The 13,967-nt window shown below is 46.5% G+C and overlaps 1 pseudogene; it reads left to right on the forward strand.

The window, feature by feature from the left end:
* The first annotated feature begins 1,521 nt into the window (after nucleotides 1–1,521).
* LOC136454759 (uncharacterized) lies at nucleotides 1,522–2,904 on the forward strand (annotated as a pseudogene).
* The last annotated feature ends 11,063 nt before the right edge of the window (nucleotides 2,905–13,967 follow it).

The following is a 13,967-nucleotide window of genomic DNA, read 5'->3' on the forward strand; positions in this document are numbered from 1 at the left end:
CAAAATTTTAATTATTAAAATTTAGTCAGATGAAAAGATGACCAAAATAAAAGTTGTAGAGCTTGATTAGTTATAAAATTTTTGTGTTTATCACTTTTTTGAGTTCAAATCATTTTGGGACTCAAAAGTTTGTGTGAAGTTATCATTTATTGAAATTCAAATTCTGATTTGTTCAAATTTAGTCACATGAAAAGATAACCATAGTAAAAATTGTACAGCATGATTTTAGAAAAATTTTGGAAAAAGATTATAAAGATTAGAGTTAATATGAGGGAAAAAGACTACTTATAAGTTTTAGGCAGGGATTAAAAAGAGAAAACACACTTGTTCAACAATTGTTAATCATGAACAAGTGTCATTTCTCTTTTTTATCCCTGCCTAAAATATGTAAGTAGCCTTTCTCCCTCATACTAACTCCAAATTCGATGATTTTTTCCTAAAATTTTCTAAAATTATGCTCTATCAATTTATTTTGTTCTTACTGCAATTATTCGGCCAACATTTCATGTGCCTCTGTTTGAAAAATTCAAATTTTGAATTTAAACAAATGATAGCTTCAAGCTTGATTTTGAGACACAAAATGATTTCTACTGAAAAAGTCATGAAAATAAAAGTTGTAGAACTCATCAAGCTCTACAACTTTTATTTTGGTCATATTTTAATGTCACTAAATTTGAACCATTCAAATTTTGAATTTCAACAAATGACAACTTCAAACAAGAATTTGACACACCAAATGATTTGAACTCAGAAAGTCATGAACATAAAAGTTGTAGTACTCATCGAGCTCTACAACTTTTATTTTGGTCATTTCTTCATCCGACAAACTTTTACCAAACATTATTCACAAATCCAAAGATCTCTCACATATTTTATGAAACTATGTGACGCCGAGGTCTGCATCTCGCCTGCTCCTCCCGTGCCCCACCTGTGCGCCGGACCCCATGCTGCAGCGCGCTGCCAGCAAACGCGCCACCATGCGTTGCCTGCCCTGGATCGCCGCCGGGCAAGCCGCTTGCCTACCTAGGCTGGCCCATCTGGCACATTTCCCTAGGCCAAAACCCTAACTGGCCCATTAAGGGCTTGTTTCAACATCTTTTTTTGAAACTTTGTTTCAACATCTTTACTTGTATGATTATATGTTTCAACATCTTTACTTATATATTATGTGTTATAATCATAAAATTAATTCTAGGGTAGCTTTTTTGCTAAAAAAATATTTTAGTTCTAGGGTCAAAAATTACTTTTATATTAAGCTAGTTATTATTTGTACATTGTTCGATATATATATATATTAAGTCTAGGGTAGCATATTTTATAATGCTTAATTTGTAGCAATAGTTTTTGTTATCCAATTGGTGTGGAATATTTATGGTAGCTTATTCAATTCATGCTATGTGTGAAAATTTCATGTCCATTCGATGCTAGATGCACATATATTTTCAAACAATGTATTTATTGTACGTGCTATTAAACGATGCTTACATAAAAATAAATATTCAATAAATCAAAATTAGCTTGATGAGTTCTCCAAACAATGGTGACGAGGAGGGTGCCCAACCAAACAATGGTGATGAGGTGGGTGCCCAAGGATCAAACTCACAGCACAACACCACTAGTGGATCGTGGAGTTCACCATCCGATCCGTGCCCTAGCATAGATAGGGCAGCTCATCATGCCGAAACACGAGACCCTACTTACAATCCAATAAATGAGGAGGTACAATTTAATAATTTCAATGTAGGGCTACGAGGGGTTGTTATTCATATCCATAACTACATACCGAATATATATATATATATATGACTGGTTGTTCTTCGTAGATAACTTCTTAATTACGGAACCAAACGGAGGAAGATGCATCGGATTCCGCACTAGAGGCAACTAGGACAACCACCGAAGATAGGAAGTGGAAACATGGGGAACAGGGCGTAAACAAGTGGCTGGATTGTACATATTCTGTTATAGAAGTAAGACCAAAAGGAGAGCCCGTACAACCTATAAAGGTGGCAGCTAAGTATCGAAACGCCATTGGTTTTCTTGTTAGGGACAATCATGACATCACAATCTCTAATTAGAAACTAGTTCCAAAGAAAACCAAAAAGAACTTGTGGAAAAAGTTGAGAACAAGGTTTATTTTCGCAACCGAGTCACAAGCTGTCATGAAGGAGTACGCAATGAGGCAGTGTGCAATCAACTTTCATAACTAGAGGTCTAAAGTGAATACCAAGTTCATGAAGAAAGGGTTGGACGCAACGAAGAAGTACCCGAGAATTACAGCAACTAAGTGGAAGACCTTTGTTGAGCAGAAGACATCAGAAGAGTTATTATCTATGAGTCAAGCCAATGCTGAACTTGCAAAGAAGAACAATACCACCACCACCTTGGAACTGGTGATTACCAGTGTGCGATTCCCAAATGGAGGGTAGAAGAAGTTGCAAGGAGGGCGGTAGGGTTACCGGTGTTGTTGGAGGATGTACCCGAAAGGGCTGGAGATTGGCTTCATGCACGGAAACCACAGAAAGTGAGGCTGGTTTGTGGTGGCCAGATCCAATGACCAATGAAGCAGCCAAGAACATTTTGGCCATGGTAGCTAAGTAGAAGGAAGGATCATTCAAGCCACCAAGAGAGAGGGACACCCTTAGTGTGGGTCTGGGTAACCTAGAGCACCACGGTCTTGTGTGAGGTGTCTCATTCCATTTGGGCTAGAAGGAAGGATTTTCTAAGCATGCCGAGATGTATAGAAAACACAACCGCTATAAGGAAGCTATGAGAGATTATTTTAAGGAGGAGGCTAAGCAAGAAATGAAACAAATGTTGGTTGAAATCATGGCCAATCCTGATTCTGAGATAAGGCAACAATTGGCTAGTGTAATGTCAAGTCAACAACTGTCGACAATATAGTCACCATAGATGATCACACAGATGCCACAGATGCAGATGGTCATCACACAACCCTCGGATTCTCCAATAGTTCCAAGCAGTATCGGATCTACGACAAATAGGGAGCACTATGCAGTTGATGATATCGTCGCACCAACAACTTTCTCCCTAGTTATATCATATGGTATCACCAATATCCGTATGATAGAAGTTGCCACTGGTATGGTGATCCTAGGCCACGACTATCACAACATGAAAATGCCAGAGGAGTACTACAGGGTAGAAAGGTTGACAGTCATCGAAGGACATAGGGATGACTTCCTAGACATCCCCACTCCTGACGGTGTCAAGAAACTTGGTCAAGCTATCAATGAGTTCATCTTATGGCCTTGACGCGACATTAGGTTGAATGGTCCTATTCCATCAATGCCATTTTTTTGTAGTGGACAGTGAAGGAGGGTTCTCACATGTAGCCTCACCATCTCATCATACCCTACCATCTCATGACGCACCACCATCACCAGAACCTAACCCACCACCATCATTTAGCCTCCACACCAACTCGGCACCTCTACCTAACCCACCAGCATCGACATCCATGGACCCACCATCATCCGCGAGCAAGAAGGATGCCTCATCGGAACCTAATGGCCATGTAGCTAAAGGAAACCTTTAGTCTATGCCAAAAATGGTTACGCCCTTAGGTAAGGACGAGACATCACCAGGGGTCATGAAGAAGTGGACAACTGAATTGACAAGGAAACCAAACACATGTTCCAGTCGTCAGAAAGCTACCAAGTCCGCCTCCAACAAGATCACCATACGGAAGCCTACGAGAGAGGATTACAATAATATCCCCACCGATAAATATGTTCTAGGCAGGCCTCTACTCCAGTGGTGCGAACTCCATGGTGTTTCATGTGCGATGAAGAGGTTGCATGACTGGTATATGAGAGCATCTTCGATTGAGATCAATGCCTTCTCCACAGCTGTACCACCACTAGCTTTTATGGGTGGCAATAGCAAGATTATTGTTGACTTCGAGGACATTTGGTTGATGTTTTGCCCTGAAAAACTTGACATCCAGCTCATGAGCGTGTGGTGCCTATAAGTGTCGCTAATACATAACTATGTTTTGTTACTAATTAATATAATGTTAGGGCATGAAGTATCTGACAATGTCATGCGCTCTACATAATGCTACAATTAGACCAGGAGATGCGGTATACTAAGAACCCGTTTCTTCACAAGGAGAAAAAGGTTGGGTATCTCGACCTGACCAGAATAAGCCAGAACGAGCACACAATGGTTATGGGTCCTGACCATGACTTAGAGTGGAGGAGCAAGACCGATGATAAAATAGCCAAAATTAGAGTGGAGGAGCAACAAAAGTAGGAAACATCAGTGACCACCTACATAGGGAATGCGTTTCTTCAATTTAGAAATAGGAGTATTGTATGTGCACCATACATGCTCAAGTATGTTGGTCCTAAACTCCCTTAATAGTTTTTATTTATAAACTTACTACTGTCTTAAAACATGACTTCATTAAATTCGTGAAGTGATCATTGGATTTGTATATTCATTTATCTCCATGAAGGGCGACTTTTGGTCCTTGACTCCATAGATTTCCCATAGAGCAGTTATCAAAAGTTTGTCGATATTTTAGATCAGCAAGTCAAGATTTGCATGTGTGCTTTTCAACATTTCTATATCATATACGAGAGTTTGGATCGATATGACTTGTTGAATTCATTCGAGCACTGCCGGGCATACATGTTCTACAAGTTCAAGGGTGGACGCTAAGATTTAAAAAAAGCCAGAAAACCGCTACATGTGCGGATTAACTTTAAGGTAAATTTTAAATAAACATACATATTCGTCTTGTATATATATGTATACGTAGCAACTATGTAACCACTTGCCAATTCTTATATAGTGCCACAAGCAACCACCAGGAGTGTTTTGTGGGTACTATGTGTGCGAGTTTCTCAGAGAAAATGGGAGATGCACTAACAACCCTAGCAAAGTAAGTAATAGTCATAAGTGAAGTTTTGTCACTACTGATGCCTTCTCCGATTGGTTAGTTGTAAATGTATGATGACTTATTATTTTTTTGTAGGTATACAAGTGTTATCCCATGAGTGTACGCCTCCAGAATGGTGACCTCATGGCCATTTGCGAGGACTTCTGCTGGTTCATCATGAAAGAAATAATTCACTTCAATGGAAAGTATTTTGATCCAGAGTCGGAATTAGCTCAACCACAGTACTAAGATCTCATAGATATTGCTAGGCTAGAGCTAAACCACAAGGATTATTATAGGAGTATGTCATAGGACCGAGCTAGCTATGAGTGGAAAAAACTTTATTTGTTTTATGTATATATTATTAGCGTGTGATGACTTTGGTAGACTGCAGCAAATATTGCTTTTTTCGTGCATGCAAATATAATTTTCTATGATTTCTATTTGGATTTGTTTCAATTTATATGTAATATTCACTGGCAGGAAATATATGGTGGAAAATAAAAACAATTCACTAACGGGAAATATATGGCACCAAATTTTGAATTTTTAAAAACAATTTACTAGCGGTTTTGCTAATAAACCACCTGTGGAAAAATTATTTTAGAGACGGCAGATTTAGGTCAAGCGCCTATGCTAAAAACATTACACTGACGGCCGACTTAAACGAACCACCAGTGAAAATGCTTTAACATCGGCGGATTGCTTACTACAACCGCCTGTGAAAATACTATTATCACTGGTGGTTGTTTAAGAGGAACCATCAGTACAAATTTATTAACACTGGCGCATCTTGACTAACCGCCTGTAGTCTTTTTATTTTCTCTGGCCTATGCCACTGGCGGTGGGTTTAGACGCTAGTAGAAATGGCTCTGGAACCGCTAGTGCTGAGCTCCAGTGCACTAGTGTGTATTTCTTCTTTTGCCCTACCTGGGTAGAGGCCGAGAGTGATCCTAGTGCTATTGTATCTTCCGAAAGTAATCAATTGAGATGAATAGAGCTTCTTTTATGGAAAAAAGCCAAATTCCATTACGAAAACAAAAGGATAATTTCAATTCTTAGTGTCGGGGGCCAATATTAGGGTACCTAGGGAGGAGGAGCTAATGATCGTCAACATTAATTCATCCGCGCGATCGAGAGCACGACTACACCACATGCTGGGTCACTCCTCGTCCGTCCACCGAGACCATGGGTCCCACCTCAAGCTGACTCCCAAGGGCTGGCTCCGCCTCGCCCAATGTCTGAGGGTAGACTCCATCACACCCGACCCCTGAGGGGTGGCTCCGCCTTGCTAGACGTCTAGGGGCTGGCTCTGCCTCGCTCGACATTCAGGGGCTGGCTCCACCTCTCCTGATGTTCGGGGGCTGGCTCCACCTCACCCGACATCTATGGGCAGCCTTCGCCTCGCCTGATGTCCGGGGGCTAGCTCTGCCTCGCTCGACGTCCGGGGGCTAGCTCCACCTCGCTCGATGTCTGTGGGCAGGCTCTGCCTCGCCCGATGTCTGGGGGCTAGCTACGCCTCACCCAATGTCTACATGCTGCTCCTTCATAACTACGCACGTAAATAAGGCAGGGCACTCGAGTCAACCACAATACCGAGGACCATACCCTACATGCCGATAGGAAAGTACCATCAGGATATGACTAGATGGGTGCTTTAAGCCCTTCCAAATATGTCAGAGCCCAAACAGTGTTGTAGATGCCGACATTTGTCTGACAGTGTTGTGGGCACCGCCATTTGCCCTCAGGTGCGGATCCTGACGGAAGCATATGACAACCACTACAGTCTAGGAGGAAACTTGCATTGTCTATAGTAATGGACGTGCGGTCACTAAATTGTCTGCTCCCCGTAGGGTCGCGGTTCAACAACCTGGTCCGTCGCTTTGCCTGCTAGGGTGGGATAGGACGTGACCACTTGCTGATCAAGCTAGAACATGGCATCATCAGCGGATAGACACCTAGTACGGCCCTATCAGGATCATCGAACATGCACCCAATGTGGAGCTATCCCTGGCACCATCTGCCATGTCCACGGGGCTTGCTCAGAGGAAAAGGAAGACCCAGCATCTCAGTAGGACCTCCTTTGCCTCTGGATTTTCTTCTTTCTCCCATGTGTAATCCCTGCTTCCCCTTGGTCTATAAAAGGGAAGGCAAGACACCCCACTAAGGGGATGGATCAATTAAACACACCATGCATCACATCACACAGAGCTAAGTAGCAACCAAGCTCTCAGCACCCATTCGACCTTTCCATCAAAGACTTGGGATCTCTCCCTCTCTCACCCATTTGTAACCCCTACTACAAACTTTTCAGTGCAAATAACATGAGCAGCAGCCACGAACAAGACGTAGGGACATTTTTCCCAAACCAGTATAAAAGCTTATGTCTTGTTAGCACACCATCCGGGCCAGACGCGCAATAACACAAATTTACTTGTTGGTGTTTACTTGAAACACCGACAGTTGGCACACCAGGTAGAGGACCTTTGTGCTTTCCGACATTAACATTAGGCCATAGATGGCTAACCATGGTATCAGCTAGGTCGTAGGCGCACACGTGTGCTTTGGGGACCTCGAATTCATCATCACGGTGGGAGGAGAGTTGGCATTGGCCCACGCCGCCATCCAACCTCTCCCCTCCATTGGGCTCGACTACGGGAGGCTTGAGCACCAGCTCAGTGTCTCCCTAGGACCCCAACCATCCAGGGAGAACCCGTGCCGCCTCCCCTTCTCTAATGTCAATGTCATGGTGTGGCTCGCTGGAGGGGAACCCCTCTCTCTGGAACACCTCATACAGAGCACCCCGACAGTGCTTCCATTTGGTCTCCACAACATCGTGGCGACCGTTAGCCACCTTGTGGCACAACGCATGGTCCCACCTCCCATGAACGACAAATTCGTGGGGGTGATCGAACATGTCACGGAAACTTTCCACGACCTCCTGGTAGAGGAGCAGGAGTTGCCCTTTGACTCTAACTCCAGCAGGGGAAGCCATCACCCCTCTCATTTATGCTTCATGATGGGTACCCCCGAGGGGAACGTCAAAAGCATCCACAAGGGGGAGGCTACCCCAACAAACGACCTCGATGACGAGGATGAGAGGGAGACGATGGCCCTACCACACATGCCAGTGGAGCAGCTGAAAGCCTGACACTAAGAGATCGAGGAAGCGCGACTCTAGCTCGAGTAGGAATGCACAGAGCTCAATTAGGAGATCGAGCGCTGCAGAGACGGTGGGCGCTCCCATGCCATGGCCCATGATGCAAACCAGAGGATCATTGCCAATGATGAAGCCCTCCCTCGCTTTGCCCGGGTGAGCCAAAACATCGCTGCCACATCGGCCTTGCTCCATGGCCTTCTAGAGGCCACGACGCCCGAGGATCATCAGGCCCACCATGAGATTCACACGCTGCTCGAGCGTGCAGTGGCGCAGCAGGCTGAAAGCTCGTTGTCTCGGTGATGCAAGCTCGATGCTAGCCAGCGCACGCCCTTAGAGTGTCTCAGTAGGGACACATCGGTCCACTAGGAACCACAAGGAAGTAGGCAGCACACTATAGTCCCAGTGCGTCAGCATCTCGGCCACAACCATGATGTGCGCAACACCCTCGACGTCTGTAGATGCGCCTATAATGACCCAAGAGAGGAAGCCAGACATAGCTATCACCCTCTTCATGGCGAATGCTATGATAGCGGCGAGGACCAAAGCTCGAGCCCCATCCTGCCAGGGCCTTAGGCCTTCGGCCGACACATCCTCAACGCTGCCTTCCCACCAAGATACTGACCACCAACTAATATCTTGAAGTACTCTGGGGAGACAAACCCTGGACTATGGCATGAAGACTATCAGTTTGCCTGACAAGATGGTGGTGTGGATAATGATGACTTCATTATCCGCAACCTTTCATTGTTCTTGGCCGATTCAGCAAGAACCTAGTTGGAACACCATCCGTCCAATAGAATCCAAAGTTGGGCTGACTTGAAGGAGATCTTTGTGGGAAACTTCTAGGGCACATACAAGCGCCTTGGAAACTCGTGGGACCCTAAGAACTGCTAGCCAAAGGCTAGAGAAACCCTCTATGGGTACAACCAGCGCTTCTCCCGATAATGCAATGAGCTCCCTAATGTCACTTACGCTGATGTTATAGGAGCTTTCCTATCTGGGACCACCTGTGAGTCTCTAGTTCACAAGCTAGGACGTAAGGGCCTGTGAACCTCCAAGGAACTCCTGGACATCGCCACCAGCCACACCTTGGGCAAAGAAGCATTTGGAGCCATCTTCGATCACCTCAGTGGCAAGGTGAGGCGAGACGAGGATGCCAGCGAAGGCACCTCCAATCATCCCACCAAAAAGAAGAACAAGAAGCAACAGTGCGAGGGCTCGCTCATGGCCACCGCTGACTGGAGGGGTGGTCGAAAGCCCATGGAGGGCACCCCAAACCATTTCAAAAAACTACTTGAGGGGCCATGCCCAAACCATGCTTTCCCGATCAAGCATCTATACAAGGACTGCAACCTCATGCGACAGCTCTTGTCCAGAAGCTCCAATAAAGGGGGGCATGGAAAGGACCCTGACCTCGCCACAGATGATGCCAAGGAGAAGGACAATGGCTTTCCAACACCGAATGGCTGCCTCATGATTTTTGGAGTATCGGAGGCCTATGACTCCAAGCGTCGCCAGAAGATCGCCCGTTGTGAGGTCTATGCAACCGAACCGGCCACACCCGCCTTCCTTTGGTGGTCAGATTCTGCCATAACCTTCAATCGGACCAACCACCTAGAGAGCGTCCCACAATCGGGGAGATATCCACTCGTGGTCGACCCAATCGTCGGTATGAAGCGCCTCACCAAGGTACTGATGGATAGGAGCAACGGCCTCAACATCCTATACGCCGAGACGCTCGACGCCATGGGCATCGATCGAGTGCACATCCAACCGATCGGAGCGCCTTTCCACATTGTCATGCCTAGAAAGCAGGCCTTGCCACTTGGGCAGCTTGATCTGCCCATCACCTTCGGGGGTCCATCCAACTATAGGATAGAGACCCTCACCTTTGAAGTGGTTGGGTTCCATAGAACCTACTACGCCATCCTAGGGCGACCATTCTACGCGAAGTTCATAGCCATCCCCAACTACACCTACCTCAAACTAAAGATGATGGGCCTAGGCGGGATCATCATCGTCTGTACCTCCTTTTAGCGTGCCTACGAGTGCAAGGTTGAGTGCTGCAATCACACCGCAGCAATTGTTGCCTCTACAGAGCACACAGCCCTCAGGAAGGAGGTCATTGAAGAGGCACCCGACCCCAAGTGGTCGATCGAGTCCTTTGAGCTAGTGGAGGGCTCCAAGGTAGTCCTCGTAGACCCCAGGAGCACTGAGGGCAAAACGGTGTGCATTGGTACCACGCTTTCCTCTTAATAGGAAAGCGCGCTCGTTGGCTTCCTCCATGCCAACAAAGACATCGTCGCGTGGAAACCCTCGGACATGATAGGCATTCCGAGGGAAGTCACCGAGCATGCCTTGAAGATCTGCCTAGGCTCTAAGCCAGTGAAACAACACCTACATCACTTCAACACGGGGAAACGTAGGACCATTGGTGAGGAAATCGCAAAGCTTTTGGTGGCCGGATTCATCAAAGAAGTGTACCACCAAGAGTGGTTAGCCAATCCCGTTCTTGTACGAAAGAAGAGTGGGAAATAGAGGATGTGTGTTGACTATATGGTTCTCAACAAAGCATGCCCAAAGGATCCATTTCCTTTGCCGCACATAGACCAGATAGTTGACTCTACCTCAGGGTGCGAAACCCTCTGCTTCCTGGATGCGTACTCCGGGTACCATCAAATTGTGATGAAAGAATCTGACTAGCTCACAACATCTTTCATCACCCCCTTCGGATCATTCTGCTATGTCACAATACTGTTCAGTCTAAAGAGTGCTAGGTCTACATACCAGCGCTGTATGCTCAAGTTCTTCGAGGACCTCATTGAACGGACCATTGAGGCCTATGTTGATGACATCGTGGTCAAATCCAAATGGGCTGACCATCTTGTAGCTGATCTTGAGCAGACCTTTGCAAAACTCCAAGCGAATGGCATCAAACTCAATCCTGAGAAGTGTGTTTTCAGGGTCCCAAGGGGCATGCTGCTTGGTTTCATCATCTCCGAGCGTGTCATCGATGCTAACCCAGAGAAGATCTCAGCCATCACAAGGATGGGCCCGATTTAGAAAATAAAGGGGGTACAGCGGGTTATAGGGTGCCTCGCCATGCTCAGCCACTTCATCTCATGCCTCAGTGAATGAGGTCTCCCCCTTTATCAACTTCTGAAGAAAGCCGATCACTTTGAATGGACATCCGAGTCCTAGGAATCACTTGACATGGTTAAGCAGCTCCTAACAAAGGCCCCGATCCTAGTTCCTCCCATCGAGGGAGAACCCTTTCTACTCTACATCATGGCCACCACGCAAGTGGTCAACGCCACCCTGGTAGTAGAGCAGGAAGAAGAGGGGCACGCCCTCAAAGTACATTGCCATGTGTACTTCATTAGCGAGGTCCTATCTGACTCGAAGACCCACTACCCCCAAATCCAGAAGCTTTTGTACGCTGTCCTCTTCACTAGGAGGAAGCTACACCACTACTTTGAGTCACATCTAGTGATGGTCGTGATGTCCTCCCCCCTCGGTGAGGTCATCCAAAACTATGATGCCACGGGAAGAACCACAAAATGGGCACTTGAGCTGATGGGTCAGGGCATTGCATATGCCTCTAGGACAGCCATCAAGTCCTAGGTGTTGGCTAATTTTGTCGCAGAATGGACCGAGGTCCAAATGCCACCGGCGGTCATCGATCAAGAGTACTGGACAATGTACTTTGACGGATCGATGAAGAAGAAGGGCGCTGGCGTGGGGCTAGTCTTTGTGTCACCCCTCGAGGTATGCATGAGGTACATGGTCCATCTACATTTCCCCTCCTCTAACAATGTGGTCGAATATGAGGCGCTCGTTAATGGCCTACGCATTGCCATCGAGTTGGGCATCCGATGCCTCGATGTTCGAGGAGATTCCTAGCTAGTCATCGATCAGGTCATGAAGGAGTCAACCTGCCACGATGTCAAGATGACCATGTACTGCTAAGAAGTCCACCAGTTGGAGGACAAGTTCAATGGCCTCGAGCTCAACCACATCCCAAGGTGTCTCAATGAGGTGGCTAATGCACTTGCAAAAGAAGCCAGCGACCAGCATAAGCCCTCGGTTCGCTACGAGGAGTCAGAGCAAGGCAGTAACAGTCCATCCAATCCTGGCCCGGGGGCCAACCAACCATCAGCTACACCTGGCTCTGAGGTCATGGAGCTCGAAGAGGACTCAGCGATAGAGCCTGACCCTCTAGTCGACTGGAGGACGCTCTACCTCGACTACCTCCTCCATGACACACTACCAATGGACAGGACAGATGCTCGATGACTCGCATGTTGTGCCAAGTCCTTTGTTCTTATGGAGGGAGAACTCTACAAGTGAAGCCACACTAGGATCCTACAGTGCTGCATCCCCTTCGAACAGGGGAAGCATTTGCTGAGTGATATCCATGGTGGGGTCTATGGTCACCATGTCGCGCCTAGAACCCTAGTCAAAAACATGTTCCAATAGGGCTTCTATTGGCCTACCACGGTAGTTGATGCTGAGAAAAGTGTATGCACCTACAAAGGGTGCTAATACTACGCTCGACAGACTTACCTACCAACAAAGTGTATGATCCCCATCACCTGGCCATTTGCAGTCTAGGGACTCGATCTGGTTGGACCACTCAAAGAGGCGACTGAGGGCTACACCCACTTGCTTATCACCATAGATAAGTTTACAAAGTGGATAGAAGCTTGACCAATTTTCATGATCAAATCTGAGTAGGCCGTACTGTTCTTCCTCAACATCGTCCATCGCTTTGGAGTCCTGAACTCCATCATCACGGACAATGGCACACAGTTCACTTTCAAGAAATTCCTCTGATTTTGCGATGAACATCACATCCACGTTGATTGGGCCTCCATAGCGCACCCCTAGATGAACGGGTAGGTAGAACACGCAAATAGCATGGTCCTATAGGACAACCCCTAGTCGAGCCACCGGCTACACACCCTTCTTCATGGTATACGGTTCTGAGGCTGTCCTCCCAACCGACATCGACTATGGAGTGCCAAGGATCAGGGCATATGATGAATAGGGAGCCGAGGCATCCCACGAGGATGCCATGGACCAGCTGGATGAAGCCCGCGACGTCACCCTCCTCCGCTCGGCCAAGTACCAACAGGCATTGCGATGGTACCACAACCGACGAGTGTGGGGCCAAACCTTCAATGTCAAGGACCTAGTCCTCTGCCTCATACAGAGCAACAAGGACCACCACAAGCTCTCCCCATAGTGGGAGGGACCATATGTAGTTGCAGAGGTGCTCCGTCCAAATGCCTACAAGCTCAAGAACATCAACGGCAAAATCTTCACCAACGCCTAGAAGATCGAGCAGCTACGTCGCTTTTACCCCTAATAAATGCACACTGTTCCTTATCAGTTTCATTATCAAAAGTCCCCGATCCTTTGTGACATCTGACCCCAGCAATGGCAAGGGGTTGGGCCTCACTCGGGGGCTGATATGAGTACATTTATCCTGCAAACATTTTCTATGCCTACCCCTCTTTTTTAGGACTTAGGATCTAGGTTTACGGGAACAAGCTCTGAGTATAACTGGTTGGACTATAGGATACCTATGCCCCAACGGCTACGGTGTTTTTGCTCACCAGCATAATTAGAATTGGCTCACCTGCATTCCGAGCTTATATGACCTTAACTATGGAAAGGGTCGGAATGCGCTAAACCTCTTTTACAAAAAGAGAGAGAAGAGCTAATAGGCTACTTACTATAATGAAGAGCTTGTCCATTTTTGCACAAAATCGATGCTTGACTTATCTGCCTAACTAATTTTTTGTGCGGGACACTCTCATCCTCTATTTTCGTAGGGAAATCTTGTCCCGATAGGTAACACGAGTCGATCAAATGGCTTGGCCACTAACAAGA

This window comes from Miscanthus floridulus, chromosome 5 (assembly GCF_019320115.1).
Source record: "Miscanthus floridulus cultivar M001 chromosome 5, ASM1932011v1, whole genome shotgun sequence".
Classification (NCBI taxonomy): domain Eukaryota; kingdom Viridiplantae; phylum Streptophyta; class Magnoliopsida; order Poales; family Poaceae; genus Miscanthus; species Miscanthus floridulus.